Below are 8,860 nucleotides of genomic sequence, written 5' to 3'. Positions count from 1 at the left end.
GTGATAAAGATGGCAATTTGGAATGTGAGAAGCGAGAATGATGAGAGAGAGAGAGAGAGAGAGAGAGAGAGAGAGAGAGAGAGAGAGAGAGAGAGAGAGAGATTGTTTAGGTACCTGAGAATGCAATAGTTAACATACGTGGGCTGAAACACCAAATGGTGAGACGAGTGTATGGGAGAGTAAGAGTATGGACTGGACGTATGTGCAGTAGCAGATGTGAATGAGAGGGCAAAGGAAGTTTGCTGTATGCAATAGATGGAAGGAGAATATCAGGGGGTATGGATTAGTTGGATCTCAGATTGCATAGATAAAAGTGAAACTGGGAATACAAGGTGTTGGCAGTTGTTTGTGTGTATGCCCCAACTGAGGACCAGGCTACAAAAATGAAAGATGAATTTTGGACAATAGTGGAAGCGAGCGTGGAAATGTTTACAAAAAGTGTTTTTATCGCCTGCCTTTAGAAGGCGGAGCGATAATGTTCTTGTCTGCCTCTGAGTGTGTGTGTGTGTGTGTGTGTGTGTGTGTGTGTGTGTGTGTGTGTGTGTGTGTGTGTGTGTGTGTGTGTATGTGTGTGTTCCCATTATATCTCATGAACGGCTTGAGCTATCACCATGAAACTTTCAAGGCATCAAGATATGGCCAAAATCTTGGCCGAGTTCGAAAGTGGGCATTCGGGGTCAGGGTCAGGGTCACCAGAATGGGTACCAAAGGTCAACTAGTTTTTATCTCTCGCCTTTAACACCATTGTATCTCGTGAACAGCTTGAGCTATCAACATGAAACCTTCAGGGTATAAAGATATGGCCAAAATCTTGAACTTGGCCGACAGCATATTCTGGCGGGCGATTAGAATTCGGCTCCCGAATTCTTTTCTCTCATTTATTGGAGAGATGAGTGGGAACCAGAGAAAGTAGGAAATATCAAGGTAGATGGGGTTGCTAGTGAGTGGGCTGAAGTGGATTGAAAATGATGGCATCTTGTGGACATTTGTGTGGGGAAGGGCGTGGCAATAGCATTACCTTTTTTTGACAAAATTATCCACAGGTATACACGGCAAATGGTAAGGAGAATGAGGTGGTGAAGTGGATGGACAGAAGGCAATGATAGATTATGTTTGCATCGATGAGCGAATGAAACCTGTGTTGGATACGGGAGCATATATTATTATGGGTAGATAATTATCTGACCGCTACATACAGTAGTACTGTAATGACCATGCCAGAGGTGCAAAAGCGTTAAGCGAACAGGGTATGAGAAAGACAGGGCGAAGCAGCTCCTGCGAGGAGAGTAGAAAGTTTGTAAGAGATTAAAAGAGAGAAGTGGAGTAGCAACTGGATAGATATGATTTGGAGCACGTGGCAGACATGTGCAAGATATCCAAGAAATCTGATAACTATGTGAGGTAGTATGTGGGATGAAGAGGAGACTTAAGGAGACGCAAGGATCAGTATTGTGGAATGATGTCAAACGGGCTGTGGCAGAGTAGAACAAGGCATAAAGTGACTGGATGGAGTGCAGAGGAATGGATGATGTGAAGAGACGAGAGAAAAAAAAAAGTTACATGTAGAGAAGAGAGAAGTGGAAAAACTAATAAGCGAGAATGAGAATTTTGGGTGAGTTTGGAAAAATTTGAGTGAAAAGTGGAGGGAATATATGAAACTGCTTTGGAAGGAGGCCAATAACGTAAGACAGGGCGATAGGGGAAGCAGTAGAGAAGTGAATGATATAAATGGCAGAATACTGGCGGGGAAGGGAGAAAAAGTTAGTACATGGAGAGAACACTATAGAATTATTGAATATAGAAAGTGAAAATAGTGTAAATAAAAGTTGTTGGTGAATGGTTGAGAGATGAGAGGCGAGTAGGGAGGAAGAGATCAGTAGAATGGAATTATTAGAAGCACTGAAGAAAATCAGACTGGGGAAAGCCTTGGGAATTGATGGAATATGTGGTGAAATGTTGAAATACGGGGGAGGGATTGTGATAGAATGGATATAGAAGATAAGCAGATTGGCCAAGGATGAGGATAGGGTCTTGGGGGATTGGAAGTCATTTGTAGTTATTCACCTGTACAAATGATAAAGGGAAGGAGAACAGTGTGGCATTTATAGGGGCATTTGTCTTCTCAGCATAATAGGAAAAGTGTATGGTAGGATACTTATCAACAGAGTTAGGGAAATAACCGAGAAATTAGTTGGAGGGGAACAGAGGATTTCAGGAAGGGAAGAGGCTATGTAGATCAGAAATTTGTACTACGATGTTTAGTGGAAAAGTATCTAGAGAAAGGAGAGAAGTTGTATGCTGCCATCATGGATAAGTAGGGAATGTGAAATGTACTAAAAATATCTGGAGCAGATGTGAAGTTGTTGAATGCTGTGAAGAGTACAGTATATAGGAAACTAGACTTGCGGTGAGTGTGGATAACGAATTGTGCTAGTTCTGTGATATGAGTGTTGGACAGAAGCAAGAGTTTGACATGTTCCCATGGTTGTTCCATTTGTCTATGAATGAAGCTATATAATAGAGACCAGGTAGGGTAGTGGATACTGAAGCGTCTCAAATGAGAAAGGGTAGAGTGTGGAAACTTACTGTACTGTTGTTTGCTGATGATACTGTATTGTTAAGTGAGGATGAGTGAATGGAGGATAAGGAATCGAAAAGTGAATGTAGACAAGAGTGAATTTATGGAACTGAGTGAAATGAAGTCACAGAATGTACAGTTTGTCTGAAAGGTGAGGAAATGGAGAATGTAAATGCATTCGGGTGCTTAGGTAATGAGATGAGAAAAGATGGAAGTTTAGAAGTGTTTGAAGGAGTACAGCACGGTAGAAATGTTGCTGGTTTATTGAAGCAATGATAAGGAATGGGAAAGTGAGCTTGGATGTAAAAAAGTCGCTGCATGACAGTATTGTGATCTCTTTTGTAACGTATGGAAGTGGAGTTTGGATCCTGTTGGAAGAACACAAGTCAAATGTGAGAACAAGGAAATGAATAATTCGATAGGACCATATGGACTCACATGGAGCGACAGGCAGAAGAATAAATACGTAAAGGAGGGTTGTGGTGTTGAAATGGCTGTAACAGAACGTATAAAGAGAAGTACTTGGGGATGGTTCGCCCATGTGGAGAGAATGGAAAATGAGATACTGACAAAAAAAAGTGTGAGTGAGGCTTACGTGGAGAGGAGAAGGAGGAGATGGAGGCATGAAGTGGAGAGATATGTTAAGGACGGGGGTGAGTTGGAGGGAAGGGAGACAAATGGCAGAGGAAAGAGCGACATGGAGGTGATTCATCTGGGACCATCCCTTGTGGGACCATGACGTCTGGCAATGGGTAGATAGATTGATAGAAAAACATAATAATTGATTTCCCTTTTCTTCGTATTTTTTACTTGCATCGAGTCAAATTTTTACTACCAAACTAATGCAAATAGTCTTTTATAATTTTTTGTTATCGGTAATGTGCACATTGAAATTAAAACTGAAAATTAGGTGCTAACCCGTACCCTTCGTGTACTGTTCTAAGGGTGTATAGGGTAAGTACACGTCCAGTAGGTGATATGGCTTGTAGGAGGTGGGGATAGTGACGTCAGGGCATGGTATCGGTATAACTTTCTGGGCTGAGTGATGGTTGATTCATTCACCTCTGCGTGTAGGGTGATAGCAGAAAATGTTCCTGATGTTTTTACTTATTTATTTTTTATTTATTAAAATCACGAAGCAAGACGGCATCACTTTCGGCAACACTCCGTATACCGTAGCGGTACACTCAGGCTGTGTGTGTGTGTGTGTGTGTGTGTGTGTGTTTGTGTGTGTGTGTGTGTGTGTGCTATAGCTTCTAGGTTATTTGACGGATTTGAATTAAACTTTCCAGGTGAGTTCGTCGCGGTCCTGGAAAGGTCTTCCACTATAATTGTATAATGTTCCAACCATAATTTTTAGGGGAGTTAACCCCTTAGCCAGTTAAAAAATTCTCAGAAATAATGAAAGGATGCCAGATATGGATTTGATATCGTAGTATGTATTATACAATGGGCTCATGTCCGTAATGCGACAGTTGAGGACAGCGACCTCCCCGATGTTCTTGAAGGATGAGTCCCTCTCCCAGAAATAACAATGATCAGAAATAAGGGAGAGTGAACAGAATTTCAACGAAACTTCTCAGGTCAGTTCGGCTGGTTACCTATTAATGTCCTACACCACTTAAAACTTTTCACCATTATTTTTAGGGGGCTTACCCCCCTACAAAATATATAAAGGATACAAAACAGGAGAAGGAGGACAAATATGACTTTGTTGTCTTAATACACGTTGTACAATGGACTCTCATCCTTAATGCGATATTTGGGGAGCGTGACCCCTCCTCCCTTATGATTCTTAGGGGGTCAGCCTCCTCCCAAAAATAAAAACGATCAGGAATGGGAGAAATATTGTAATGGAACTTTTCCGGTGAGTTAATTTGGTTACCGGGAAGGTTTTCTATTAGATACGGTTTTCCAATCCTGAATTTTCAGGGGGTCGGTCCCCCTCACCAAATAAAAAACTCTTAGAAATGGTTAAAGGAGGGAATATATGGCTTTGATGCCTTAGTACATGTTGTACAGTGGACTGTTATCCGTAATGCGATATACGGAGAGCGTGAACCCCCCCAAAATCTTGGAGGGGTCGGCTCCATCCTAAACATAAAAACAGTAAGTAGGGGAAAGTGAGCACATGGATTTCTACGAAATCCGCATACATACCGCAGCATTAGACATGGAGGTTCCACGTTTTCTTTGAATTCAGAATAAGAAATTGCACATCGATATTTGTGGAGCATGACTCCCCTCTCCCTGATTCATGGAGGTCAGTCCCCTACCCCCCAAAAAAACAGAAATAGAAAGATTTGAATAATACTTCCCAGGTGAGCTCGTCTGGTTACTCCGAAGGTCTACTATACTGTATACAATTTTCCAGCCATTATTTTAGGGAGGTGAACCGAGTCACCAAATAACAAATTCTCAGATGTATTGAAAAGAGGACAGATATGGCTCTGATATTTTAGTACAATTTATATAATGAACTCTTATCCGTAAAGAGATATGAAATAAAGGAAAAGCATTATATATGGGAGAACGATTTGAATGGCATTTTCCAGGAGTTCGTTTGGATACTGGGAAGGTCTTCCGCTATATACAGTTTTCATGCCATATTTTTTCAGCTCTCCTCAAGAAATGAAAAACTTTATGAATCTGTGAAAAGATTGCTTATATGTCTTTGGTATATTAGTAAATGTTGTACAGTCGGCCTAAGAAGTGACGGCGGAGTATCCAGAAGTTTTCGGTCAGCGATAGTGCACATATTCTTGCTTATATCTCTATGAGGTGAAACCTAATACGTAAAATTGTTACAAAAAACAATAAATCAATGCTAAAGTACCTGTATATTTCGAAACTGTAGGAAGCAGTTCGTTAGTTACGATAATAGGAAATCCTAAACGGAACTAATTGAAATTTCACAACTGTCGCTCAGGGACAGTCAGGAATTATTTGTGGAGTTCAAGTCTAGTATGGTAAAACGCAATAATTTTATAGTAGCGTAAGACTGAACAAAAGGGAGCTTCAATAAACAATTAAAATTAATAATTATTTTAAAATAATTTCCGTTACAATACTAGGGAATAATTTAGTCATATATTTCCGTTTCCAATGTCTCCATGGACGACGACAGAAAGCGGGAAGGCGGCACAAGCCAGTAAGCTATTTTAAATGTTTCGATCAACACGCACGAAAGGAGATCACATTTACTCAAAGATATGAAGTTATTACACTGCCTTTGGCCAGTTTTCCATCAAGAAAAATCTCTGGATTATTTAATATAAGCCAGAGGGCTATCGGTGAAAGAAGTATAAAAAAGAGAACCTCGAAATTTCCCTTGAGTCAGAGCTTCTTGGAGAATGCTGACTTCTGTCATATCCGATATCCTCAGTGCATAATCGATTAGCAAGAGTAATAAAATAATTGAGTTCAAAGCTTCCAGATCAGCATTTTCTGTTCAGCAGGACATTACAGTTTATTTAAAAAGACAGATATTAAGGTTAAAAGATGGAGTAAAAAGTGCGTGCTTTTGCATTGCAAGAGTTTATGAACTCATGTTTTGGTCCTGTTTATTGCCTAGTGTAAGTGAAAAAGACAGAATCTGTCATACCTCCTTACAAGTAAAAATAATTTTACATCAGTTGGGGATAAAGTTGCTAATTATAATTATTATTGGCGAGAGAAAGACGGAATAAAAGGCAGTACGGTCTTGCTGCTACCGCAGGTAGGGCATCATTACGAATAATAATTTCATTGTTATGGCATCCTTATTGTTGCTGTATCATCACCATAGCATTTGAAAATAAGGCAGTGTATTGCAGTCACAAGAATTTTCCTTAACTGGTCTTCAAAACTAGAGCATCTGTATTTGAAAACATGGGAAACAAATAAATCAGGAACACGGATTTACAGGCCTACTGCCCACCGCGCGCGGAGTAATACATGTCACATTCATTCAAATCGGGAAAGGTAACTATATAAGTGTTAACTTCTAATATATCACTGCCTCCTGTTATTCATTATAGGCTACATCATTCTTAGCGTGATATAATATTTATTTTATTTGATATGACGTGAAGGCCTTGAATATTTACCTTATATTCACTGTTTTCTTGAACGTATGGCACTGCAGAGTGACCGAAGCAATCTGAAACTCTGCCATCACTTCTTGGGGCGACTGTACAATGGACAGTCATCTGTAATGCTATATCTTGGGAGCTTGACCCTACCAGTGATTCTTGGCAGGTCAGCCCAAGAAATAGAGGTGAGTGAGCACATTGATTTTAACGTAATCGATTAATCGACATGCACATCACAGGATTCGGTATGCAGGTTCCATGTTTTCACTGAGTGCACAGGAAGAAACGGCACATCTTTATTTATTTTAACTACTGTACGAAAACGAGGGAATTTCAAGGTCTCCGCTGCCATTCCTGAAAGTAACCTACTACACACACACAAAGAGTGGGACACATTCTTTTTCCCATTTTTCTGAAATATAAGCTATTTTTATTTACATTTGGAATCTCCTGATGACCTTAATACACAGAGATAATTAGCAGCAGTAAAAAGGGAATGATGGCAAGTAAGGTGGCCCGTGGGCGAGGCCAAAGGATCAAATGACATGATAAAACACTTGAATATTGACTGGACTGTACAGTAAAAAGTTACGTGGAAATGTATTTGTCATAGCCTCTGCAGTGATCTTTCGGAACACCGGTACTACGTCAAGAGACAGGCGCAGATATTATTACTGCTATTATCATTATCATAGCTACATTGTTATCAGTTCTATTTTACACTTTATTTTACCAGTTACATTCCAGATACTATATAAACTTTCAGACTCTTGTTTGTCCAGTGTGGAGACTGCTAACACGTGCAACATGTAGGAGAGGTGTGGGAAGGGGGGAGGTTAGGAGCAGAAGGCATGGTGAAAGAGGGCGAGGAGGTGGGGTACGTGGAAGGTGGGTCGGGGCCGCGGGAGAAGGGGGTCGAGGCGTCTGTTGCAGCTGAGAGAGAGAGAGAGAGAGAGTTTGTGTGTGTGTGTGGAAAGAGAGGAAAAGATATTCACTAACACACACACACACAAACACACACATATATATATATATATAAATATATATATATATATATATATATATATATATATATATATATATATATACAGTTAAGAAGTCACTGCATGATGGTATTGTGATCCCTACCCTGACGTATGGAAGCGAGGCGTGGACCTTGCAAGAGGGGAACAATTCAAGAGTGAGAGCAGTGGAAATGAGTTACTTGAGAGGAGCATGTGGAGTGACGTGGAGGGACAGGTTGACGAATGAAGAAGTGAAGGAACGTTGTGGGGTGGATGTGGATGTGGTTGAGAAGATTAGGAGAAATACACTGAGGTGGTTTGGACATGTGGAGAGAATGGAGAATGAAAGACTAAGAGGGTGTATGTAGGTGAGGTGGAGGGAGGGAGAGGGAGGGGTAGACGGAGGATGAGGTGGAGGGATGGAGTTCAGAGGTATATGAGGGAGGGGGGGGTGAGTTGGGGGGAGGGTAGACAAATGGTGGGTGACAGAGTGACTTGGAGGCGTTTTGTCTGCGGCCACTCTTTGCGGGATTAGGGCGTCGGGCTATATATATATATATATATATATATTCATTCATTCATTGCCAGACGCCATGTATCCCAGACGGGGTGGCCAAGGGCTTAGAGTTAACTGTTTTACAGGGAGGGGCACTAATCCTCCACCAACCCCACTTGACACGTAGGGATGCCAGCAGCATCTGGTGTTCCCAGGCGGTCACCCATCCAAGTTCTAACCAGACCCAACGTTGCTTAACTTCGCTGATCGGACGGGAAGCGGTGTACTCAACGTGATATATATATATATATATATATATATATATATATATATATATATCATCATCATCAGTCATTAAAAGTCCACTGCTGAACAAAGGCCTCCCCCAACCTTTTCCACGAATTCCTTGACTGAGCCAATCTTTGCCACGTTTTCCCTGCAAATTTCTTTATCTCATCTCTCCACCTCCTGTCTGACCTTTTCCTGCTACGCTTACAATCTGTGTCCAGTTAGTCAACTTCTTCCTCCATCGGTTATTCCTTATTCTTGCTACATGGCCTGCCCACCTCATTTCAGCTCTTTTATAACTCCTATAATATCTTTGACTTTAGTCTGCTCTCTCACCCACGTTGATCTTTTCCTGTCTCTTAAAGATATTCCCAAATTGACCTTTCCATTGCTCTCTGAGAACGGATTATTTTATTTCCCA

At 40.9% G+C, this 8,860-nt stretch overlaps 1 pseudogene; it reads right to left on the bottom strand.

The window, feature by feature from the left end:
• Positions 1 to 8,351: 8,351 nt before the first annotated feature.
• Positions 8,352 to 8,450, bottom strand: LOC145414763 (5S ribosomal RNA; annotated as a pseudogene).
• Positions 8,451 to 8,860: the final 410 nt, after the last annotated feature.

Source organism: Coenobita brevimanus, chromosome 100 (assembly GCF_032717465.1).
Source record: "Coenobita brevimanus isolate Jiangsu-jjx chromosome 100, ASM3271746v2, whole genome shotgun sequence".
Taxonomy (NCBI): Eukaryota; Metazoa; Arthropoda; class Malacostraca; order Decapoda; family Coenobitidae; genus Coenobita; species Coenobita brevimanus.
This window is presented reverse-complemented; position numbering and strand designations above follow the sequence as displayed.